Source organism: Halichoerus grypus, chromosome 1 (assembly GCF_964656455.1).
Source record: "Halichoerus grypus chromosome 1, mHalGry1.hap1.1, whole genome shotgun sequence".
Taxonomy (NCBI): domain Eukaryota; kingdom Metazoa; phylum Chordata; class Mammalia; order Carnivora; family Phocidae; genus Halichoerus; species Halichoerus grypus.
Genome location: NC_135712.1, coordinates 139,929,544 through 139,957,095, shown reverse-complemented (window position 1 = coordinate 139,957,095; position 27,552 = coordinate 139,929,544). Strand labels below are relative to the sequence as shown.

The window sequence follows — 27,552 nt, the reverse complement described above, 5'->3', positions numbered from 1 at the left end:
TGCAATGGTAGAAACATTAGACTGGCAGCAGACCTATCCACAGAGACCTGGCAGGCCAGAAAGGGCTGGCATGATATATTCAGGATACTAAATGAGAAAAACATGCAGCCAAGAATACTTTATCCAGTAAGGCTGTCATTCGGAATGAAAGGAGAGATAAAGAGCTTCCAGGACAAACAGAAAATAAAAGAATTTGTGATCCCTAAACCAGCCCTGCAAGAAACACTGAAGGGGATCTTGTAAGTGAAGAGAGAGCCCAAAAGTAACATAGACCAGAAAGAAAAAGAGACAATCTACAGAAACAAGGACTTTACAGGCAATACAATGGCACTAAATTCATATCTGTCAATAGTTACTCTGAATGTAAATGAGCTAAATGCTCAAAGATACAGGGTATCAGATTGGAAAAAAAGCAAGACCCATCCATATGCTGTCTATAAAACACTCATTTTAGACCGAAAGACACCTCCATTTTGAAAGTGAGGGGGTGGAGAACCATTTATCATGCCAATGGACATTAAAAGAAAGCTGGAGTATCAATCCTTATATCAGACAAATTAGTTTTGTTTTTTTTTTTTTAAGATTTTATTTATTTGAGAGAGAGAGACACAGCGAGAGAGGGAACACCAGCAGGGGGAGTGGGAGAGGGAGAAGCAGGCTCCCCGCTGAGCAGGGAGCCCAATGTGGGCTTGATCCCAGGACCCTGGGATCATGACCTGAGCCGAAGGCAGACGCTTAATGCCTGAGCCACCCAGGCACCCCTCAGACAAATTAGTTTTTAAACCAAAGGCTATATAGTAAGGGATGAAGAGGGACACTATCATACTTAAAGTGTCTATCCAACAAGAAGATCTAACAATTACAAATATTTATGCTCCTAACATGGGAGCAGCCAATTATATAAACCAATTAACAACAAAATTAAAGAGACACATTAATAAAAATACAATACTAGTAGGGGACTTTAACATCTCAGTCACAGCAATGGACCTATCATCTAAGCAGAAGATCAACAAGGAAACAAGGGCTTTGAATGACACATTGGATCAGGGGGACTTCACAGATATATACAGAGCATTCCATCCTAAAGAATAGATCACATCCTAGGTCACAAATTGGGTCTAAACCAGTACCAAAAGATTGGGATCATTCCCTGCATATTTTCAGACCACAATGATTTGAAACTGGAACTCAATCACAAGAGGAAATTTGGAAAGAACTCAAATACATGGAGGCTAAAGGGCATCCTACTAAAGAATGCATGGGTCAACCAGGAAATTAAAGAAGAATTTAAAAAATTCATGGAAACAAATGAAAATGGAAACACAACTGTTCAAAACCTTTGGGATGCAGAAAAGGCGGTCCTAAGAGGGAAGTATATAGCAATACAAGCCTTTCTCAAGAAACAAGAAAGGCCTCAAATAAACAACCTAATCTTACATCTAAAGGAGTTGGAGAAAGAACAGCAAATAAAACCTAAACCCAGCAGGAGAAGAGAATTAATAAAGATTAGAGCAGAAATCAATGAAATAGAAACCAAAGAAAAGTAGAACAGATCAACGAAACTAGGAGCTGGTTCTTTGAATGAATTAGTAGCATTGATAAACCCCTGACCAGACTTATCAAAAAGAGAATGAACCCAAGTAAATAAAATCATGAATGAAAGTGGAGAGATCACAACCAACACTGAAGAAATACAAACAATTATAAGAATATATTATGAGCAACTATATGCCAACAAATTAGGCAACCTGGAAGAAATGGATGCATTCCTGGAAACATATAAACTACAAAAACTGAAACAGGAAGAAATAGAAAACCTGAACAGACCCATAACCAGCAAGGAAATTGAAACAGTAATCAAAAATCTCCCAAAAAACAAGAGTCCAGGGCTGGATGGCTTCCCAGAGGAATTCTACCAAACATTTAAAGAAAAACTAATACCTATTCTTCTGAAGCTGTTTCAAAAAATAGAAAGGGAAGGAAAACTTCCAAACTCATTTTATGAAGCCAGCATTACCTTGATCCCAAAACCAGACCAAGACCCCACTGCAAAGGACAATTACAGACCAATATCCCTGAGGAACAGGGATAAAATTCTCACCAAGATACTAGCCAATAGGATCCAAAAGTACATTAAAAGGATTATTCACCACTACCAAGTGGGATTTATTCCTGGGCTGCAAGAGTGGCTCAATATTTGCAAATCAATCAACGTGATACATCACATTAATAAAAGAAAGGACAAGAACCATATAATCCTTTCAATTGATTCAGAAAAAGCATTTGACAAATACAGTATCCTTTCTTGATTAAAATTCTCCATGTGTAGGAATATAGGGAACACACATCAATATCATAAAAGCCATCCACGAAAAGCCCACAGGGAATATCATTCTCAATGAGGAAAAACAGAGCTTTTCCCCTAAGGTCAGGAACATGACAGGGATGCCCACTCTCACCACTGTTGTCCAACATAGTACTAGAAGTCCTGGCCTCAGCAATCAGACAACAAACAGAAATAAAAGGCTTTCAAATTGACAAAGAAGAAGTCAAACTCTCTTCGCAGATGACATGATAATTTAGTGTGGAGAACCCAAAGACTCCACCCCCAAATTGCTAGAACTCATACAAGAATTCTACAATATGGCAGAATATAAAATCAATGCACAGAACTTAGGTGCATTTCTATACACTAACAATGAGACAGAAGAAAGAGAAATTAAGGAATCAATTCCATTTACAACTGCACCAAAAACCATAAGATACCTAGGAATAAACCTAAGCAAAGAGGTAAAGGATCTGTATTCTAAAAACTACAGAATGCTCGAAAGAAATTGAAGAAGGCACAAAGAAATGGAAAAACATTCCATGCTCATGGATTGGAAGAACAAATATTGTTAAAATGTCTATGCTACCTAGCACAATCTACACATTCAATGCAATCCCTATCAAAATACCATCGACATTTTTCATAGAGCTAGAACAAATAATCTTAAAATTTGTATGGAACAAGAAAAGACCCCGAATAGCCAGAGGAATGTTGAAAAAAAAAAAAAACCAAAGCTGGTGGCATCATAATGCCAGACTTCAAGCTCTATTACAAAGCTGTAATCATCAAGACAGTATGGTACTGGCACAAAAACAGACACATAGATCAATGGAACATAATAGAGAACCCAGAAATGGATCCTCAACTCTATGGTCAACTAATCTTTGACAAAGCAGGAAAGAATATCCAATGGAAAAAGGGCAGTCTCTTCAATAAATGGTGCTAGGAAAATTGGACAGCCACACGTGGAAGAATGAAAGTGGACCATTTCCTTGCACCACACACAAAAATAGACTCAAAATAGATGAAAGACCTAAATGTGAGACAGGAATCCATCAAAATCCTTGAGGAAAACACAGGCAGCAACCTCTGTGACCTCAGCCACAGCAACTTCTTGCTAGACATGTCTCCAAAGACAAGGGAAACAAAAGCAAACATGAATTATTGAGATTCTATCAAGATAAAATCTTCTGCACAGCAAAGGGAAAAGTCAACAAAACTAAAAGGCAACTGATGGAATGGGAGAAGATATTTGCAAATGACATATCAGATAAAAGGCTAGTATCCAAGGTCTATAAAGAATTTATCAAACTCAACACCCAAAAAACAAATAATCCAGTCAAGAAATGGGCAAAAGACATGAACAAGCATTTCTCCAAAGAAGACATACAATTGGCCAACAGACACATGAAAAAATGTTCCACATCCTTTGGCATCAGGGAAATACAGATCAAAACCACAATGAGATACTACCTTGCACCAGTCAGAATGGCTAAAATTAACAAGACAAAAAACAACAAATGTTGGCAAGGATGCAGAGAAACCCTCTTACACTGTTGGTGGGAGTGCAAGCTGATACAGCCACTCTGGAAAACAGTATGGAGGTTCCTCAAGAAGGTAAAAATAGAGCTACCCTATGACCCAGGAATTGTACTACTGGGTATTTACCCCAAAGATACAAATGTAGTGATTTGAAGGGGCACCTGCACCCCAATATTCATAACAGCAATGTCCACAATAAACAATTGTGGAGGGAGCTGAGATGTCCATCGACATGAATGGATAAATAAGATGTGGCATATATATATATATATATATATATATATATATATATATATATATACAATGGAATATTACTCAGCCATCAGAAAGGATGAATACTTACCATTTACACTGATGTGGATGGAACTGAAGGATATTATGCTGAGTGAAATAAGTCAGTCAGAGAAAGACAATATCACATGGTTTCACTCGTAAGTGGAATATAAGAAACAGTGTAGAGAATGATAGGGGAAGGGAGGGAAAACTGAATGGGAAGTCATCAGAGAGGGAGACAAACCATGAGAGACTCTTAATTCTAGGAAACAAATTGAAGGTTGCTGGGTGGGGGGATGAGGTAATTGGGTGATGGGCATTAAAGAAGGCATGTGATGAGCACTGTGTGTTATGTGCAACTGATGAATAACTGAACTCCACATCTGAAACTAATGATGTACTATATGTTAGCTAATTGAATTTAAATTAAAAAATGAAAAAAATAATAGTGTCTATTTCTATTTGTGTGGATTAAATGTAATAATCCATGCAAGATGCTAAGTACAAAGTCTGGCACCTATTAAATATGAAAAAATACCTGTTATTTCTGCTCTAGGTAGTTTAGAACTAGAAATAAGCTCTTGGTAGTTTAGAACTGGAAAATGTAGGCTAGGAAAGAAATCTTCTCCTTTATTTAAGGCAATTAGATAGAACAATGCTGTCCAATAGAAATATAATGCAAACCACATATGCAAGTTTAAATGTCCCAGTAACTCCGCCAAAAAGTAAAAAGATACAGGTGAAGCAAATAATACATTTTATTGAATCCAATATAACTGAAATCTTATCATTTAAACATGTAGTCAATGTAAATAATTATTAATGAGGTATTTTTCATTCCTTAATCATACTCAATCTCTGACACCCATTGTTTTCTTTATATTTACAACACATCTTTACTTGGACCAGCCACATTTCAAGTGCTCAGTAGCCACATGTGGTTCATGTCTACCTCTTGAACAGCACAGTTAGAAACTTACATTGTAAATGGATTCTTAAGGAGGCTCCCTCTGTTGTTAAGGTAGTGAATGTGGTGGGGGTGGTATAGACCAGTGCCTCTTAAACTTTAACATCTATTAGAATCATCTTGGAGAGGAGGTTAAAATACAAATTCCTTGGTCCTAACTCCAAAGATTCTAGTGCAGCGACCAAGAATTAGGATGTCCAAATTAATGCTGATGTTGGTCCATAGACTACATTTTTTAGTACCATTGGTACAAAGTCTCCACCCTTGAGTTTTACCATTAACCTGGTTGTTTTCACTAGTTTTCCAAAAAGTTGTACCTATTCTGACTACAGTAATAGAAATGAAGGGCTTTTCCATGGCACACATATCGGTTCCTGTTTCTACCACCCCCACAGTTATAGGATTGAAAACTTGCAACCCGTTCACTCTACTCAGCCAGCTGTTGAGCCACTAGGACCAATGTCTTGTCATATCTGGGGTGTCTCATCTCCTCCATAAAGTAGAGATCAACTTGCTCTTGTTTCTCCAAGCCTAGAGCTCTGGCATGGGTCTCCCTAGGCCATGGGTCTCCCTAGGCCATGTGCCTTCTCAGCTATTACCTCTCTTTTTAGTCATCATAGGCTCTGCCATTATTATTACATTGAGTTTGCATTTTAAATAGTTTGGGTTGAATTTACATAATAATTTCACCCTAAAATCTGTTTAGTATGACTAACAATGTCTTTTTTTACAGTATATACTAACTGTTCGTCCTTTTCCATGAATATAAATAACATGAATATTTAGGCAGCAGGTTATCTGCTTAATTATATGTCCTCATGTCATGTTCATGATTTATGATATTGCCATTACAAAGTGATGTTGAATAATTATGGTAGAAACTATGGGTTAGTCTCATGTTTATATATAACTTATAAGTGTTTGCCATTTTGTTCTACCTAAGCACTATTTCAGTATTCTACCTACCCTGTGGCCCTCCATGAAGATATTTAATGAAAGCTTGATAGCCTATTCTCTAAAAGAAACTGTTTATAATTTTGTTGGAGAATACTATGCAGACAAAGGAAAAAAATGTCCTAGTAATGTTTAAGTTCACTTAAAACACCACTGAATTCTAGATGCCCAGTGACCTAGATGGGGCACAGAAAATGGACTGAAGAGACAGATTCAGGCTTGAGTGACAGCTCTGTCATTTATCAGTTTCCAGGATTAGACCAGTTAGGCAACTTATTTACTTCTCTAAAATTAGTTTCTTCATCTGCAAAACAAGAAGAACAAAACCCCTAGTTAATGGGGTTATTGTGAAGACTACATGCATGTATAGGGCTATGGTGCTCAATAGAAGTCAACTGCAATTATTGTTCTAGGAGTAATAAAGGATTTCTAGCTTGGTGATCTGAAAAGTCACCATGAAGGAGATGGCATCTGAGTTAGGTCTTCAATTGCTTGAGAAATCTTTATCAAATTTTTAAATTTTTAATTGCAGTAAAAGACATATGGTATAAAACTTACCGTCTTAACCATTTTTAAGTGAACAGTTCATTGGCATTAAATATATTCACATTGTTGTACAACAAAGTTCCAGAACTTTCTCATCTTGCAAAACTGGAACTCTACACCCATTAAACAACTCTCCATTTTCTCCTCCCCCTAACCCCTGGTAAGTACCATTCTACTTTCTGTTTCTATGAATTTGACTATTTTAGATAACTCATATAAGTGGATCAGACTGTATTTGTCTTTTCATGATTGGCTTATTTTACTTAACATAATGTCCTCAAGGTTCGTCTATGTTGTAGCATATAACAGGATGCTCCTTCTTTTTTAAGGCTGAATAATACCGCATTGTACGAATAATATCCCTTTGTACGTATATACTACATTCTGTTAATCCATTCATCCATTGATGAACATTTAGGTTGCTTACATTTATTAGCTATTGTAAGTAATGCTACTACAAATATGGGCATACAAATATCTCTTGGAGACCCTGCTTTCAATTCTTTGGGATAAAGGACTTGAATAGAAATTCTCCATAGATGATATAAAAATGGCCCACAAGCCTATGAAAATATGCTCAACTTCACTAATCGTAAGAGAAATGCAAGCCAAAACAGCAATAAGATTCCACCTCATACCCATTAGGATGACTACTACAAAAACAAAACAAAACAAAAAAACAGAAAATAACAAGTGTTAGCAAGGATGTAGGGAAATCAGAACTCTTGTGTACTATTTGTGGGATTGTAAAATGGTACAACCACTATGGAAAAAGGTATGGAATTTCCTAAAAAAATTAAACATAGAACCACCATATGATCAAGTGATGTGCATCTTTACATATTAGATGCACAGCATCATTTCTACCCCATTCTATTGTTCAAGGCATGTGACAAGACCAGCCCAGATTCTAAAGAAGCAGAAATAAATGCCACCTCATTTTTTTAAGATTTTATTTATTTATCTGTCAGAGAGAGAGAAAGAGGCAGACAGAGGGAGAAGCAGGCTCCCCGCTGAGCAAGGAGTCCAATGCAGGGCTTGATCCCAGGGTCCTGGGATCATGATCTGAGCCAAAGACAGACGCTTAACGAATTGAGCCACTTAGGCATCCCTAAATGCCACCTCTTGATGAGAGATGTAACATGTATGTACAGCAATGGAGGAATTATGGAAGGCTATCTTTAGAGACCATTTACCATAGATAATTTGATGCAGGGATAATGATAGTCTTATGTTTTATTTTACATTTCTTTGATTACTTATGAGATTTTTTTTATGTGCCCCAGTCATTCGTACTTCTGTGAATCATTTGTTTATGCCTTGTGACTTTAAAAAACTTTCTCCAGCAGTTTCAAAGATATTTTGTAAAAAGTTTTTGTATGTTAAGTTTGTTGATTGTGAGAAAATAGGATATTAACCCATTTCCTATCAAATTTACTGTAAAACTCTCAGTTTATTATATAGCATTAAATTTTTATATGCAAAAAGCATTCTAAAATTTTTAATTTCCAAGTAACAAAATCTGTTTAGGTTTTTTTTTTTGTAACATATTCAGTGATAATACACAAAATACATAATTATAATGAATATTCATCATCTTTTTGGCAGCACAACATCCTAATGCCTTTCCTAGTTTGAGGGAATTTCCAATTGTCTGGGTTTGTATTGGACAAGGCACATACCCCTGGGGGTATGCATGTGGTTCACTAGGGGAGCAGAGAGAAATTATTGAAATATTTCTTTTTATTTATTTTATCTTTAAAAATTATAGAAATTAAACTTTACCAATACTTAATACAGACACAAACCCTGGGACCTTTGGATCCTTTGTTTGGATCACATATCAGGACCCTGGGATCCTTTGTTTGGAGCACATATCAAGTATAGGGGATAACCAAGAGAAGATGGTGCTCTAAAACACGGAAGGTTTTTTTGTTTGTTTGTCTTAATTTTTTTTAAGATTATTTATTTGTCAGAGAGAGAGAAATAAAGAGCGAGCATAAGCAGGGGGAGCAGCAGGCAGAGGGAGAAGCAGGCTCCCCACTGAGCAAGGAGCCCGATGTGGAACTCGATCCCAGGACCTGAGCCAAAGGCATATGCTTAACTGACTAAGCCTTCCAGGCATCCCTAAAATATGGAAAGTTGATGGTGCTGCCCTTTATTCCTTTCTGGAAGATTTCCATGTGTTGCCATTTACACGTAACTAACAATTTTAGATTTACAGATTATAGTACCCAGCTTTATTTAAACTACCCTTCAGGAATAACTGGCTGGCTCAGTCAGAAAAGCATATGACCTGGGGCTCCTGGGTGACTAGCCTGCTTCTCCCTCTCCCTCTGCCTGCAGGTCCCCCTGCTTATGCTCTCTCTCTGTCAAATAAATAAATAAAATCTTAAAAAAAAAAAAAAAAAAGAAAGAAAAGAAAAGCATATGACTCTTGATCTTGGGGTAACGAGGTCAAGCCCCACGCTGGGTGTAGAGATTACTTAAAAAAATTTTTAAAAACTACCCTTCAAATACACACAAGTGTCTAGAAGTGTCCTGCAAATAAATGTGGACTGAATACACTATTATCAATGCAAACATTAATGAACTGGGACTGACACTCTACTTCTTGTTACCTACCTTAAAAGCTCATCAGATCTGCCAACAGATTGGCCAGAACAATTAAAATTACTAAGAAGACTGTTTGATATACAGATATAGATTTACATCCCATTTGTACGTTTTATTTGGATAGCTAATGGTAGCATAGAGTCACTATGATTGGCAAAATGGTCTATATGTAATCTAATATGTAAAGACAAATCTCTATAATTTTTCTCAGATGTCAAAATTCACATGATACTCATTCACTACTTAAATCTTTTCCCCTACGCTTAATGATATACATTGAGCTTAACGTTTGTACTGAAGTTTCTTACTTAACATCTTTCTGAGGGAAAATTTTCAGCTGTGACAGCCATTAAAAATTGATATTGAAATAAACACAAGAAAGAGTCTTTTGGGGGTGCCTGGTTGGCTCAGTGGGAAGAGCATGAGACTCCTGATCTCAGGGTTGTGAGTTGGATCCCCATGTTGAGTACAGAGATTACTTAAAAATAAAATCTTAAAAAAAAAAAGAATAAAGAAACAGTCCTTTGGATACTCTCTCAAAAATAGCTACAGCATTATTTTAGTGAAACATAATTTAATCATGGTGCTATTAAGAAAATATTATTTATAAACACTTTAGGGCATAAGTAAAATACATTAGTAAAAATACAGAAATAAATATAATAAAACATAAAATACAGTAATTTCCAATTTCATTTTTATCACATTTAAAATGTATATTTGTATAATTTTTATGTATAGTCATACACTACCATGTGCAAATAAATATATTTAATCAAGAATACTGCTGGCTCACACAATGGGCAAATTAGAAATAAGTTTCTTTAAGTAAAAATTTTTTTATTAGTTATAGTTTATTTCTACAAAATAAAAAATATTTTGTAGAAATTACAAAAATAGAATTATTGAACATAAAATAATAGAAAATGAAAAATTTAATCAAAATAGTTACAAATAGCACAGTCAGAATATATATTTTTAATATTTTTATTATTAATATATTTTTAATAGTTGTTTTATGGAAATGAATTCTTTATGATGATTTCAATGCTTACTTGCTCTAGTATCCCATTTTCCATAGAAGTCATCTCTGATTCACTTGCTACTTTTCTTCAGATATTACAGACCTTAAGTAGTTTTAAGTACATTTTAATTTTGAAACTATATTCTCCACTGGCAACTGAAATTGGAGGTTAATTATAACCTCAGAGCTATCAGAATATTTGAAAATGTATTCAGTAAGTTATTGCTGCAAGCATTTCAATATTGAAATTGCAATATTTCAGAGGAAATCTATGTAGATTCTAGAAAGCAGCTTAAAGATTTTAGTTTCTCAAATATTTGTGTCCCATAAATATCATATTTGCTGTTATAGTCATCAGATATCAATTATAACTTTTTGTGTAGTTATAGTATTTCATTTTCTTCATATTTCAGTGTTATCTAGAGCACCAAAATAGGCATAGTATTTTCTTGGCATCATAAAACTTTCCTTTTTTTTTTGAGAGTTTTTATCATAAATAACACTACATCAAAAACTAATGATGTATTATATGTTGGCTAACTGAACTTAATAAAAATAAAAAAGAAGAAAGAAGAAAGAAAAGAAAGAAAGAAAGAAAGAAAGAAAGAAAGAAAGAAAGAAAGAAAGAAAGAAAGAAAGAAAAAGAAAGAAGAAAGAAAGAAAAAAAGAAAGAAAGAAAAAAAAAGAAAAGAAAAAATAAAACTTTCCTTAATGGTAATATTATTGTATCTGATACAGAAAACAAAATTCTTCACTTGGAAATTTTGGTTTTTGACAGAGATGGGTTGATTGTGGGATTTCCAGTCAAACTTGATCTTTTTGTTTGTAGGTTTTGAGATTCATATCTATATCCAGAGATTGCAATTTCTTTAACAACAATAATATATTTTTCATAAAAATCACAATCATAATTTCAAAATTTCTTAATCTCTTTGATGACGTTTGAAGGGTATTAAGTCTTGAATTTCAGTTTCTGCAACATTTTGCTTACCACATTAATACTTTTTAAAATATGATAAATCGGAGCTAAACAAATACATATAACTTTTGATATTTTTTCAAGTATTCTTTGGCTTCTTTTCTAAAATGTATACCTTTACTAGTGCCATCAAAAAATTCTAAGAGTTTTTAACCTGCCTCTATTTCTGTTTTTATTTTTATTGTTGGATATTTTTTAATTTTAAAAAATGTTTAAATTTTTAAAACAAGTTTTTATTTTAATTTCAGTACAGTTAACATACAATGTTATATTAGTTTCAGGTGAACAATATAGTGACTCAACACTTCCATACATCACCTGGTGCTCCTCATGACAAGTGCCCTCCTTCATCCCTGTCACCTATTTCACCCACCACCCACTAAATCTCCCTTCTTCTACTTGGGTTTTTAGTAACATAATGTTACCAACTGCATTTCCTATTACAAATTCAACAATGGCAAAATACTTATGTTTGGTAAATGTGTGTCCAATACTCTTTAATTTTTATTGAGGCTAAAAAGTAGTTGTATAGTTTGTGCCATATAAAAAGCTATTCAGAGTTATCAGAGTTTTGCTGTCTCATTTCCTCCCAGTTTAAAAAATGCACAGAAAGCAGAATACAGGATGTTCTATCATTTTCAAACATCATCTGCTGCAATTTGCTATGTTTTCCTTGCACATTTATGCTATTATTGTACCCAGATTTTAGATTTTCAGATTTTCTCTTGTAACTGGTCTACTAAAAATACATATATAATTGTCCTTTACTTATGTCACCTACTGGACAGAACTGCCCCAACTAGTCGCATGTAGAAATAACAAGACTTGCATTTTTAAATTCACAGATCTATCAGCGATTATCATCTGTTCTACGTGGCTTTGATTGTATGTGTATGTGGTATGTAGGATCCAGCTTGCACCACCTGGTGAAAGCTTACCATTAAATATTCAGGAATTTTGTAAGCCAGTTGTTAAATTATTAGGTGCTTGAAATCAGCCTTATTAGGAGTGTTTGCACCACTGAAATCAGCAAATGCCACAAATCAGGACTTTTTTTTCTTTTTTAAGACAGTTTATCAGCATACCACTGGTTGTTATCTAAAATGATTGAATAATTATTAGCATTGTTCACCTCATTAAATAATCTTGTTAATTCAATCTGCTATAATCTTGATTTTTGGTTTTGTATTTCATCCCCTACATAATGTGCAATATTGTTATTTGTTGTTGATGTTTGTATTATGCATGAGTGTCAGTCATAATGTTATCCAATTTTGCTGTGGTTTCTACTAAATGAAGGAGATTCCCAGTGTCATTCCGTTGTGTAGATTATTCTCTGAATGCTCAAATGTTTTTGCTAAATACATAATTATTTATAGTATACATTTACTATTGGCAGATTAATAGTTTCTCATCTTCAAACAGTTTATTTCCTATAGCATCAATAATTACTTTTTTCAAAATTTTTTAACTTTAAACACTTAATAAAATGATTGTGGTGCATTTCATTCTATTCATTTTTTATGACAATTAAGTGACAAAATCTGTCATTCTGTGCCCTCATTCTCTTTATTCAGTTGGTTTTTTTCTTAAGGGATTTATAAAATAATATATATTTTTAGAAATAATTCTTTCAGCTTAAAAAAAAAGTACCAGGAGTTACAATTTTTTTTTCAACATTTGCCAGAATTCTTATGTGAGAAGTTTCCAAAAACTTCCTATCTGTGCTTTCCTCTGGAAGATAAACTTGTCCTGTTTGAGATGGATAATCTCAACAAAGGGTTCGGCTTTTAATATTCAAATACAAGGACTTTAACTGCATCAACAGAAAAGGTATTTCATTTAATGGATTCTAGATGGGTTTTTTTCTCTCTCATTTTTTTTAAAGGAATTCATCCATTCTTATTGACATAGAAATAGAGAGTAAATTCACCACTTGTCCTCTCTGTGAAGTCTGTGCTAGATTCTTCTGAGACCAGTCATTTCCTTTTCTTTCTTCCCCGTGGCATTCAATGATCCAAATAATTTCTTTTTCATTTTTTGTATGGTGGGTTCTCATTTTCTGATTCTCTGATCATGATACACTGTTTTCTTATGTTTTGAGTATCTGGGCAGAAATAATGTGATCATTTTATACATTTACTTTAGAATGTGTAATATTTTAAAATTTTATTTTTTTATTTTTATTAATTTATTTTTTATTTATATTATATTTTATATTTATATATAATATATAAATAAATATAATTTATTTATATTAATTGATTTGTTTATATTAATAAATATAAATTTATTAAATTTGTTTTATAAATTTAATGAGCCATTAAGCTTTAAGAGCAATTAAAATTGTATGATAAAATTTTCACAGCATAGGGGCGCCTGGGTGGCTCAGTCGTTAAGCGTCTGCCTTCGGCTCAGGTCATGATCCTAGGGTCCTGGGATCGAGCCCCACATCGGGCTCCCTGCTCGGCGGGAAGCCTGCTTCTCCCTCTCCCACTCCCCCTGCTTATGTTCCCTCTCTCGCTGTGTCTCTCTCTGTCAAATAAATAAAATCTTTAAAAAAAAAAAAAAAAAATTTCACAGCATAATAATGGCTATGATATAATTAGATCATTATGTGGTAATGGTAAATAAATATTACTCATTCTATAGTGATTCATGTCAGATGAAAGTATTATTAGGCTTAAGTGGAAACTCTGCAGTATCATTTTAGTAAAATAAACAAATGACAATACTGTTAACTGCAAAATGAGACACAAAGTTTAGCTACATTTTGCCACCAGGGAATTTTTCTTTTTCATTCTAAAATATTTTCTGATCAGCTCATGAAATTTGTGAAAAGTAGCTTCCAGTATTAGAAGCATTGTTTATTGTTACATTAACAAAGTATTTTGTTTGTGAAATTCATTCCTTCATGAGTCAAAGCAAAACGGTATCTATGTATTCTATTACGAAAAGATATTTTACTCAGTTAGGGAACTGTTATAATAAATATACAAATAAGCCTATCTTTGAAACCTAAAAAAAGCCATAATAAAAATATAAAAATAAATCAAAATAATTAATGTGTCTAAATGTGAATGTCACTCTCTTAGTTGTCGCGCCCTTGTATGGGACACAACCTGGACACCTGTAAGCAGCAGACGTGCTCCTGTTGGAGACACACATTCATAGGGCCTGGAGACCATTTCATTAGCATAGAGTAAGTACTAATAAAGCAGGCATTACTGTTACTACAAATGAAAACAAAATTTATTTTTTTTTATTTTTTAAAGATTTTATTTATTTATTTGATAGAGAGAGACATAGCGAGAGCAGGAACACAAGCAGGGGGAGTGGGAGAGGGAGAAGCAGGCTCCCCGCTGAGCAGGGAGCCCGATGCAGGGCTCGATCCCAGGACCCTGGGATCATGACCCGAGCTGAAGGCAGACGCTTAACGACTGAGCCACCCAGGCGCCCTGAAAACAAAATTTAAAGTAGTTAACTTGATTCATCTATTCCTTTGTGATTTCCTCCATTGGTTTGCTTTCTGTTTTTTCATATAGAGTTATTTCCCTCTCTGAGATCATGACACTAATCATCCATATTTTCTGCTATTTTTTACATTAAATAAAACTTTTAAATTCTGTTAGATTTATTTTGATGCATGATATATAGTAAGAATCTATCTTTCTCTCAAGTTTTATCTATTGTGTACTCACCCTTTATGTAATAATCTTTCTCTACTCATTTCTGATATTTTTATCATAACAGCTTTTGATAGAGTCTACTTCCATAATATCTCTTTTATTTGTACCTATTCTTGTACTTTAACATGCTGTTTTATTCAGTATAGCCTTATAATACATTTTATTATTTGGCAAGATAACTCTTCACTCATTAAGCTTTGCTTCCCTGTTTTCATTAGACATTTTAGCCCATTTATTCTTGCAATGTATAATATAGGACTTGAAAGAGTGGAGATAAAGAGAAAAGGTATTTCAAGGAGGAAAATAGAGTAAAGGCAATGAACTTCTACTGAGTCAATGGAAAGCAATGTTGAGTTTAAAAAAGGAAGGTCATCTGTTTTTCTGATCTCCCCTGTCTTGAAGCTAAAATGTATCCTCTGATATCAACTCATCCAGGTAAGAGAATTAGAGAAGGGAAAAAAAAATACATAAATACTCTAACAGAAATGTGTATGAATACTGCAGGCTTGCCACGGCACTTGCTTATTTAATTTGCTCTTCAGCACATGCTGTTTAAGTAGAAAGTTTCTGCAAATATTCTGAGAAAGTAAAATTTTCTAAACCTGATATTGGTTTTTCCTAAACCTGATATTTGCTTCACACTGCCCTCCCTGGAAACCTTACCTCCTACCAACTTTCGTGAAGTGTCATATATTCTTTTAGTAAACCTGAGTCAAGATTCAAGGAAGCCCTGGTTTTATAATTTAGAGGTTTGGGCTTGGTTTCATTTTGAGGTTTTGGGGATGATAGAAACTCAAAACAAAATGAAAGCTCTTTAAATCCTCAAACCTCCATTTTATAATAAATATTTTGTAATGCCTTCTGTTCTGTCCCAAATGAAATTTATAATAAATTAACCTACCTACATACAGATTTTTAAAAATTAATATAAGACTAACTTTAATATAAAGAATGAATAGAAGGAAAGAAATTTATAATTTCAATATGTAAATGCTTGGTCACAGTCACACTGAAAGGTGTAAGGAAGTTGTTAGATATTTGCAACTCTGTGTAGCAATCACAGTGAACGAGATAGCTACAGAAGCAGATTAATGGAGTGTATGGTATTGGCAACTCAAAGCCTAAGTGTTTAGACTGTCAGTAATTTGATTTTCCAAAATGGTAAACCACTGTTGATAACTTTCAGTCTAAAACAGAATATAATCCTTTCTTGAATTTTATGTAGTTGCATGTTTGGAAAGGTCTGCGTATACATAAAGCAAGTTGGAGTCTGCATTCATTTCACTGTACTCATCCACTTTCTGAATGCATTCCAGAAGTACTATAAACTCTTGATATTCCTAAGGGACAGATCTTCATGGACTACCAAGCGTGACATTCCCAATGTTATAATGAGGTGGAAGACTAGATTGACCATGATAATCTCAGGTATGTTAGACAGAAATGAATGCAGATAGAAGCAGGAATGGGTGGAGGATCCCCTCCCCCACAAGATGAGCTCTCAAACCAAAACTCCAAAACATGTAGGAAAAACTAACCCCAGGAAATTCAGCCTACAGAATCAACAATCAGGAGATAAAGTCACCCCCACCCCAAAAAAAGATTTTTTTAAGTATGGGAGAATCTGAAAATAATTTCACCAAGTCATCCTCAATTAGCTCTGTAGCTCCATAAATAAAATATTTTCACTTACAAAAGTCTGCTATTTTTCAATAGAGCTATATCACCTGAGCTAGATTTTTATTGCTTTTTGTTGCATAAGTCTCACATGCCACTTAAGGGAGAAAAAGCTATTTCAAAACAAATTTAAAAAAAAATTTAATTAACCAGTAAAATCTCAAGGAAATAATGGCCTCCTAGAAGTTCAGAATCAGAGACCTCAGTCTCTTGATACCAACCAAGACACCTGCCTAACCCACTTTCAGTGAATTCACTGCTCCTGTGGCCCATGCTCCTTTCTGACTGTAAATAAAGTTCTTTGTCACACACTGATTAGAACATGACAGTGAGTGAAGTGAGGCCATGAACCCAGGAGCAGAGCTAAGTTCGAATCCTGGCTCCATCACTCATCAGCTGTTATGAACTTGGGCAAATTATGTACCCTCTTTGCATCTCCATTTTTTCACCTGGTAAATGGGGATAAAAATAGTACTTACTGCTCTATAAGTTCTTTTGTAAGAACTGGAAACTAACTTTTATGAAGGGCTTGAGATAGTACCTGGAAAATAGTCAGTGTTACATAAACGTTGCAGGAATTCCAGCCTTAGTCTTCACTGTTCTCTGAATACTAGAAAACTGCTAGAGTCCCAGCTAAGGATCCCAGATCTTTGTATCATTTTTCATATTACATGATTTTTATTCTCTTTCCATCCAATTTGTCAATACTCTTGAAAATTGGGTCCTAGATTAAACCTGTACCTCAGGTGTGTTCTGATCTGTGCCACATAGAATGTGTTCATGCAGCAACTTAAAATCAGTGCCTACTGTACTTCTGCTAATATGTCCAAAAATTTATTCATATAGGGAGTTGGAATGTCAGTTGACAAAATGAGGTGCCCAAGAACTTTTCTTTGTATTTTTATAACTGAACTCAATTTATATTATGAGTCCCTATACTCCTGGATGGTAAAGACATAATTTGAGTTAATTCAAATTTAGACTCCTTGGCTTGCCCAGGGTTGCATCAGAACTTTGGGGGCTACTAGGTTCACAGGACCCAGAGGGTCAAGGTATCAGTATGGAATGGGAGAGAATATCTGATTGTCAGTGGGTATCTACACTATCATCCCCTCAGAGGTCCTGGTTCCCTTCTAGACCTCAGTCATTGGTCATTGGCAGGCCAGTATAGCACCCTCCTGCCCTACCCTGTCATTCCCATCATTAAGACCTCTTTAAGACCCTGATTCTCCTCTGAGTCACACCTCTGTGTGGGAAAATTCCACTGTAGGGCGCTGTGTGATCTGTGGAAAACTTGCATTTTTCCAGTCCTAGACTCACCTGCTGTTGCAATGCCATGCTCTTTTACAAGGAACTCCGTGAGGCTTACACCACCCAGACAACAGTCAGGTTGCCTCATTAGGCTGGTGGCCAGGCTAGAACTTGCCTCTTGCCACTCATACCCCAGACACTACCCAGGGACAGAAGCTTGGGTCTCCTCAAGCTTATCCAGTTTCCTCAATCCTTGGTTCACCCCCATTGCCCTAGAAAGCCATCAGTCTCATCACACCCCCTCTGCTTCTCTCCATCATTCAGGGTAAGGAATTTTTGTTTATTTCTGAAGGAGATACTGACTCTGATTCATCATATATTCTTCCAAATGGGATAAGGCTTTTTTGAAACAATGATCACCGGTTAACTTTACAACATTTTTAAAGTCTACTTTCTCCCATGGAGCCTCTTTCCCAAGGACAGAAGACAAAATACCTAGCTCCCCAAATTGGAAGGAGGGAGAGAGTTGGGGGAAAGTGGAAACATGAAAAAAACACATCAGTTAGAATCACAGAATTTCTCATCTTATTACCTTTTTTGATGACATTGAATCAAATTGAGGCAATTCCACCATCAAGTAAAATATTTTCTCAGCCCCAACTGTAGGCCAGGCATCGTGCTCGGTGCCAGGGGCACAAAGACAAATGAGACTGGGCCTCACTGCCATCACTCAAGGATATCTCATTCTCGCCACTTCTTCTTCTGGTTTATGTAAGATCATGTAATTTTTCAGCTGTATTACAACTTTTTCACCTGTTTTCCTGCTTCAAATCTCATTTTCCAGTTTTATGTGCCCCCTACTGATCCTTCATATTTACTAAAACATAAACCTAATCGTATCATTCTTTTACTTAAAAATTTACAGTTATTCCCATCATCTTTGGGACAAAATGCCATGCACAGTCCTCTTTCTTAAAAAAATTATTTCTTTTAGTTCTCAAAGCAATGCCATCAGATAGCTATTATGATCTCAATTTTATAAACAAAGAAACTGAAGCTCAGAGAGCTTAAGCCATCCTGACCAAGTTCACAGAGCTGGCAGAATTAGGGCTCAAAATCAGCTTTCTTTTCTCTAGACCCACTGCCTTTAATACAAGACTGAATGTTCTGGTCTCCTTCATTCATTTGCCCTCTGACATTAAGGAGGGATGTATATAGTAAGACTACCACTACCATTACTACCATGACTACTATCACTATAACAAGTAACTAGCACTTTGGATTTCATGCCCTCATTTATCTTCAATACAAAGGAGGAAGGAGGAGGAAGAAACTTACCTAGTTGGCCAAGTCTGTCAATCAGCCAAATGAACCTTGGCAGTCCATGGGTGACAAATTTTGAGCCAAGTCACCCTTGCATGCAGCACATTTTATCCAAAGACTTACAGATAAAATACTCAGTGATTTGTTCCAGTTTATACATCGTCATTGTGAAAGTAGAATGGAAATTCCAGTCTCCTGAATCTTCTGTCCACTAAGCCAAAACGCAACCCATAAATCCACTAATCTAAGCGAACAGAAACCTTTCAATAAGTTAGCCCCGTGTAACAGGCAACTTAACACGTTTGAAAGCTTTAAAATATGACAATTAATCACATCTCTAGGAAGCATGTGGTACCGCTAAATGGCGATTCACAAGCAAACCTCAAAAACACCAACGTTGTTTATGACTGTAAACCTCACTCAAAATTTGTTCCCAAGTGGTTTCAGTCTTCAGTTGGAAGAGTGACAGTTGGAGTTAATGGTTTTCTTTTCTCACTTTTCTTCAGAAACCAATCCATCTCACTACTGCAGTGCTTTGCAACCTTTTTAAGCCCATGACCCCTTTGGATAAGCCTGAAAATCTCATGACGCCATTCCCCCCACCTCTGACTTCCACTCTGACCAGTGAGTTTTGTGTGTGCAGAAAAGTCATTCTATTTCCTGTGCATCATGTCAGATAAGAAAAAACAATAGCTTTTAATGTTCCAAATTATTATGTGAAAAAGGCATTTTGCTTTCCAAATATAAAAATATATTTTGACATTTTTTCCAAATCACATATCATCCACTCATAACACCCACCTTACCCCTCCCAGATACCTCACCAACTATATGCTTCCACTTGTTAATCTGTGGTCTATTTTTGTGTAATATTGATGTTCAGTTTAAAGCTCTTAATGGATCTACAATTGTCCAAATATTTATTTTTTTAATTTTTTAAAAAGATTTTATTTATTTATTTGAGAGCAAGAGAGATTGAGAGAGAGTCAGAGAGAAAGCATGAGCTGGGTGAGGGGCAGAGGGAGAAGCGGACTCCCGGCTGAGCAGGGACCCCGATGCCGGGCTCGATCCCAGGACCCTGAGATCATGACCTGAACCGAAGGTAGTCGCTTAACTGACTGAGTCACCCAGGGGCCCCTACAATTGTCTGAATATTTAGAATATTTGCCATTCATAAAACAGTTTCCGGCTAAAAAGAGAATCAAGCAATAGAAATGAAATTCACAGACTCAGAGGATATCCAAGTGTCAGGAGCCTCAAGACATTATCAGTCCCCATGCTTTCCACCCAGAGCTATGGAGAAATCTGGATCTTGGGCCCTGTGGCCAAGGGATCTGGATTACAAACAAGCACCCCAGCTGATTCTAATAACCACTTGGTGTGGGGAAGCAACCAGTAACAGGTCTTATTCTATTATTTGACAGGTGAAGAAACAACTGCAGCTAACTCAGTCCACGGACCTAACTTTACTTTCTACTGGTTATAAAAGCAACTTTTAAAAGTCTTTAAAATTTTATTGTCATTATCAGCTCTGATTTCTAATGAGAAAAAAATGTATTCTTACAATCACCTTATTTTCCTCCTTTTTCCAAATGTTGCCTGGACAGCTACAAATGATGGATTGAGCACATTCCCTTATCTCCTCCAACAAAATAGTAGTAAAGGTATAAAAAAGGCATAACCCAGTGAGGAAAAGGGGAGGCTTGTTCACATATTGGGAAGATGTCAAGCAGATGGTGGAGTGGCAACTGATGTGGCCGAAGAACAAGCTTAAATCCCAAATTCATACCCAAGGGGAAAACCAATGAGAAGTGGACATACTTGCCCCGGAGAACTCAGGAGCAACTACAGGGACACATGGCCAGGGGTAAGGCTTAAAGCAAAAAAAAAAAAAAAAAAAAAAGTGCATGGGTGGCTTGAAATTCCAGATGTGCATTCATATACCACCTTCCCCCATCCCCATGCAGAGATGCCAGCAGCCCAGTGCTCCACTCCCCAAAACTGACAGACAGATTCCAATCTCCAGTGAAAATGAAAGGGGTTAAGCATCTGACTCCTGATCTCAGCTCAGGTCTTAATCTCACCCTCATGAGTTTGAGCCCCATGCAGGGCTCCATGCTGGGTGTGGAGCCTATTTTAAAAAAAAGAAAAAGAGGGGCGCCTGGGTGGCTCAGTCATTAAGCATCTGCCTTCGGCTCAGGTCATGATCCCAGGGTCCTGGGATCGAGCGAGCCCTGCATCGGGCTCCCTGCTCAGCGGGAAGCCTGCTTCTCCCTCTCCCACTCCCCCTGCTTGTGTTCCCTCTTTCGCTGTGTCTCTCTCTGTCAAATAAATAAATAAAATCTTTAAAAAAAAAAAAAAGAAGAAGAAGAAGAAAGTGAAAGGGAAGACTTTTGTTCAGAAGCACCAAACACAGCAGAAGGTGGCAGTGAGGTGTAAGATAGTAAAAGGGGTAGTCAAGTGAAAAATTTGCATCCTGAATAACTGGACCATCAAGCTTAACTAGGTGTCTACCTCCAGGAGGAAGTTGAAGGATTCATCCCTAGAGCTACTGAATGACTACTACGTACTGCAATTGTGTGTATGTGTTTAGGGGAAGGAAAGAGATTTGCATCAATGAAACAGCCAGTTCTCTAGCAAATAACCCTAAGGGATGACAGCCTTATGTCTGACAGCTTCTGTATTAGTTTGCCAGGGCTGCCATAACCACATACCACAGCCTGGGTGGCTTACATAGTAGCAGTTTGTTTTCCTGGAGTCCTAGAAGTCTGAGACCAAGGTGTCATCAGGGTTGATTTCTTCTGAGATCTCTCTCCTTGGCTTGTAGATCATTGTCTTCTCCCTTTGTCTTCACATGATCTCCCTCTGTTGGGGGTCTTAATCTCCTCTTGAGGACACCAGCCATACAGGATGAAGGCCTACCCATATGGCCTCATTTTACCTTAATTACCTCTTTTTTTTAAAAAAGATTTTATTTATTTATTTGATGGAAAGAGAGAGAGGGAGAGAGAGAGCACAAACAGGGGGAGCAGGGGAAGCGGCAGGCAGAGGGAGAGGGAGAAGCAGGCTCCCCACTGAGCAGGGAGCTCAGTGCGGGGCTCCATCCCAGGACCCTGGGATCATGACTTGAGCTGAAGGCGGACACTTAAGTGACTGAGACACCAAGGCACCCATCTTTAATTACCTCTTCAAAGACTCTATTTCCAAATACTGTCACACTCTGAGATACTGGGGATTAGAATTTCAACATATGAATTTGGGGAGAACAGAATTAAGTCTATAATAGCTTCTAAAAGATTTTTAACAATTTATTCATAACCATGGCAATCAAGGATCATTAGACACATGAAGAAAGTTCTCTAAACACACCACACACACACACACACACACACACACACACACTCATTCACTCAAATCTCAAAGAAAGGTAAATAACAGGGGAAAACCTCAAAGATACCAATTAATATCTTTGGAGAAATACAAGAAAATCTTGAATTGATAAACCCAGAGCTGAATATTATAAAAAAATGAGCAATAAAAAACAAAGAACTTGAAAAATTAAACTATGCTAACAAAATATAAGTAAACAAATAAATGGAGAAAAGAGAAAGTCAAGGAAATCCCTCAGAAAATTGAAGACCTCACAAGGTAAGAAATTGGACACATGAAAGCAAAGATAGAGAATAAGAAGCTCAACCTAAGAGGTTAAAAATCTGATAAATAGGAATTTCAGAAAGAGTAGAGAAAAATGGAGGGGGGAAATATCATCAGAGAAATAGCACTAAATTTTCTGAAATCTGTATCTCCTATCTCTGTCTTCCGTTTGAACTTCAGACTTGAATGCCCAACTCAGTTGTCTATTCAAAATCTCCATCTTAATAAATGAAATTTTAATTTTTGTTCAATCAAAAAAATCTCAACAAATACCTCATACTTTATAAAAAATTAAAAATTAGGGCGCCTGGGTGGCTCAGTTGGTTGAACTCTTGATTTTGGCTCAGATCATGATCTCAGGGTTCTGGGATGGAGCCCTGTTGGGCTCCGTGCTCAGCAGGGAGCCTGCTTAAGATTTTCTCTCTCCCTCTACCTCTGCCACTCCCTTTGCTCACGCGTGCGCTCTCTTTCTCTCTCCCTTTAAAATAAATAAATCATTTTTTTAAAAATTAACTAAAAATTAATCATAGACTGAATGTAAAATATAAAGCTATAGATGTTCTAAGGGAAAAAAACTGAGAGAAAAATCTGCAAAACTTGGGTTTGGCGAAGTTTTTGAATATGAATCCAAAAACATATTACATAAAAGAAAATGGATTTTATCAAAATCAAAAATTTTTGTTCTAAAGGGGCACCTGGGTGGCTCAGTTGGTTGTCTGTCTTCGGCTCACGTCATGATCCTGGGGTCCTGGGATTGAGCCCTGCATCGGGCTCCATGCTCAGTGGGGAGCCTGCTTCTCCCTCTCCCACCACCACCCTGCTTGTGCTCTCTCTCAAATAAAAAAATAAAATCTTTAAAAAAATTTTTTTTGCTCTATGAAAGGCACTGCTAAGAAAACAAAAAGAGCCACAGATGGGGAGAAAATATTTGCAAATCACATATCCAGTAAAAGACTTTTGTCCAGAATATATAAATAACTGTCTTAATTCAACAATAAAAACCAAAGAAAACAAAAATATCAATTTTTTAAAAATGAGCAAACAGGGCACCTGGGTGGCTCAGTCGTTAAGCGTCTGCCTTCAGCTCAGGTCATGATCCCAGGTCCTGGGATCGAGTCCCACATCGGGCTCCCTGCTCAGCGAGAAGCCTGCTTCTCCCTCTCCCACTCCCCCTGCTTGTGTTCCCTCTCTTGCTGCCTCTCTCTCTCTGTTGAAAAATAAATAAAATCTTTAAAAAAAATGAGCAAACAATCTAAATGGACACCTCACCAAAGAAGATATATGGATAAGTCAAATAAGTATAAGAGATGTTCAACATCATCAGTCATCAGGACAGTACAGATTAAAACCAAGGAAATACTACTATATACCTATTACAATGGCTAAAATTTTAAACTCTGCAGTATCATGTGCTGAAGTGTATTCAAGAGAAACTAAAACTCTCAGACACTGCTGATGGGAATGCAAAATGTTACAGGCATTTTGAGAAAAAGTGTGGAAGTATCTCATAACAATTATGATAAGGAGGGCCAGATCGCTCATTGTCAGAGAAGGAAGAGAAGTTACAAATAAGCAAAAGGTATATGAAGAACCCAACTGTGCTGTGTTGCAGTGGGAGGTCTCAGAGTAAACTCATGATTTTGTACATGTGTATACAGATGGATAGAAACAGAAATAAATATAGGGTTGTATGTATGCATGAGTTATATAGATAAATAGATCAATGTCTGTCTATTTATCTATCTCTCCTAGCCAAGGCTGCTTACAAGTCCCAGAAGCAGTGGGAAAATCCCAGTAGCAACCTAGTACCTAGATCTTGGTTTTGAAATACCATTCTACAATAAAAGAAACCAGGGTTTCCTGGACAAGTGCTTGATTCCATGTTGAAACATGGAAAATATGGGATGAGCCTGGGAGTCTTTTCTGGTGTCATAAAGGAAGGGGGTGCTATTGAAAGAAAGAAAGAAAGAGAGAGAGAGGGAAGGAAGGAAGGAAGGAAGGAAGGAAGGAAGGAAGGAAGGAAGGAAGGAAAAAAAGAAACCTGTAAAAAGATTAAATAAATAAGAAAGAAAGGGCAACTGTTTCTTACAGAACTCCAGTTAATAAGCATGCAGGGAATAAGGGAAATAGGAAATCACCATTAGAACATCACAGTTACATGCACCTGAGTCCCTGATTCTCATGGAAAGGCAATATGGATGGTATTGCCTACTTCATGTTTCTTTCATGTGATTAGAGAAGTTAAGTTCTATCTGGCTTTTGTCACAGCTATTTTTGGTTTTCTGTCATTTACATTCAACCCAATCCTATGAAGAGAAGACTCTTTCTAAAAGTTTCATTTGAGGGACGTCAGATTCTAGCATGTCCAGCAATCCTCAGCAACCATTTACTTATGCCTACAGCATGCTTAGGATGAGCATTTGACATGCATTAGTCCCTTTAATCCTTAGAACAAACTACATATCATTATCCCCTTTTTGCAGATGAAAAAAATATTTTTCAGAAAAAGTAATAATTTGGGGCATCTGGGTGGCTCAGTTGGTGAACCTTCTGCCTCCGGCTCAGGTCATAATCCCAGGCTACCTTATGTAGCAGAACTTAAAAGCAAGTCCATGTCTCATTGGCCATGATTTTTCCTTCATATCTCATGGTCACCTCAGAGAACTTTTAGAATACTTCCAACTGCCAAGTAGAGTTTAATTTCCCTTTTGGGGAGCTAGGAGTGTACTGGGGAACAGGAAGGCTAACCAGATATCGCTGCTGACTTCTGATTTTAATGATGTCTACTAGTGACATCTCACAGGTAACAACCCCTAAAATCCTCTAGAGAAATAACCCCAAAAAGTCCCAACCCATGGAACTCCCTCCAGTGACCTGACATTGTCAGAACTTTTCTGAGCACTGGGAAGATGTCCCCCTATGCTAAGGTAGCATGTCTCCATAGTTGCCACCAGTTCCTTCTCTCTTAGTACATGCATAACATTCCACATTGAAGATGGGGTCTATTCTTCCATCCCTTTGACTTTGGGCTGTCTCATGACTGCTTTGACCAAGAGCCACAAGCAGAAGCATTAGAGCACCACATATAAGAAGGAAGAAGCCATGTTGGACATCCAGCCTAGCTGAGCCTTCAAGTAACTCCAAACCCAGCCCTACCAGAGTGCAACTACATAAAAGACCCCAAAGAAGAACCACCCAAGTGAGCCCAGTCAACACAGAATCTAGAGATAATCATAAATTGTTTCAAGACATTACATTTTGTTGTGACTTGTTACACAGCAAAAAAAAAGCAGGAAACTTGTTGGTGTCACTTGACACTGACATGTGAAAAGTACTGGAGACCACTGGTCAACAGAATTTTTGAGGCTTTTCACAGGAGAGAAGTGGAAAATTTAAAGCACCCTCCTACTCTCTTCTCCAGCATTGCCCTCAAACTCTTCAAGAACAGGGGAGGGAAGCTGCCTGCTTCTTGGCTTACCTTCAATAAAGGCGAGATTATAAGAAGGGAAATTTCAAAACTCTAGAGAAAGAAGGCACTGTAGAGGGTAGGACAATGGGTAAGGATGGAGTGAGGGGAATTCCAGTCACAAGGGGTAGTCCCTGTTCTCTTTTACCTCCATGCCCTGTTCATACTTTTTCTTCTAGAATGCTTCCTCCACCCCCATAACCACCATTCCTTCCAGCAGAGTTAAATTCTTAACCCAGTGCTTCTTGAGCACTCTCTCACTTATAGCATTGTGATTCTTTCTTCAAATATCTGTCTTTCCCACTTGACTGTGGGTCCCTTGAGGGCAGGGGATATAGCTTTCATCATCCTGGTTTTTTCTCTTCTATCCTCCTAGCCTATACATCAAGAATGTTTATTGACTGAATGATGCATTTTGCAAATAAGCTATAGCATAATCTTCCAAATGCATATGTTAAAACACAGCAGAGTCTGTTTTGCTAATCATATTTGAAGGCAGAAATAATCCTTGCTATTTTTGTTTTGTTTTCTGATCTCAGAACAAAAGTCAACAAACTCAAATATCCGTAGAGGCAAGACAGGTAAAGTACATGAGAGAAGCAGGCCAGTCAGAGAGCACATGGCTCATCCAAGGATGGCAGCCATCACTCACTCCAGTAAAGTGCTCTCCAGTGGTCCCAGTGTTGCTTCTGGAACTATTTCAAGAGAAGCCAAAAATCCAGATTTTATGTGAAATGCTGGCGAAGTCAAGCATGTCATCAAAGCAAATCACATCTGTGGTCTGAAGTTGGCCCATATCTGGCCAATTAACAATCTCCAACTAAGAAATACTTTATCCCATCCTACTCAAGTGTATTCCCATGAGAAAGGCTTTTTTGACCACTGAACTAACACCCTGTACACACACACACACACACACCCTGCAGACACTCATACACACTCATTTTCAATCCCTTTAAGCAGATGCTTAATTTTTCTTCATACCTATTATTGCTATCTGGTATTATCCTCTATATTATTTTTTGTATTTGTTTACTATGTGTCTCTGCTATTAGAATGTCAATCCCACTAGAACAGGGTCCCTGTCTGTTTTGTTGACTTCTCTATCCCCAGTACATGTAACAGTACATGGCACATGCAAAAGACTCAATGTAAACTGCTTTAATATTGAGAGTTCCTGCCTCCTCTACGTTCCTGCTGGATTTATGCCCATCCAAATGCATCATAAGAGAGTTTCTTGCCAATTCTCCCTCTTTAGT

General features: G+C 36.7%; 1 long non-coding RNA gene across 1 annotated transcript in view; it reads right to left on the bottom strand.

Moving 5' to 3' along the window:
* LOC144381879 (uncharacterized) overlaps positions 1-19,488 on the bottom strand; it is a 25,091-nt gene extending 5,603 nt beyond the window's left edge. The window contains exon 1 of the long non-coding RNA XR_013447975.1: positions 19,189-19,488. This is a non-coding gene — a long non-coding RNA (uncharacterized LOC144381879). The remainder of the gene's footprint in view (positions 1-19,188) is intronic.
* Positions 19,489-27,552: the final 8,064 nt, after the last annotated feature.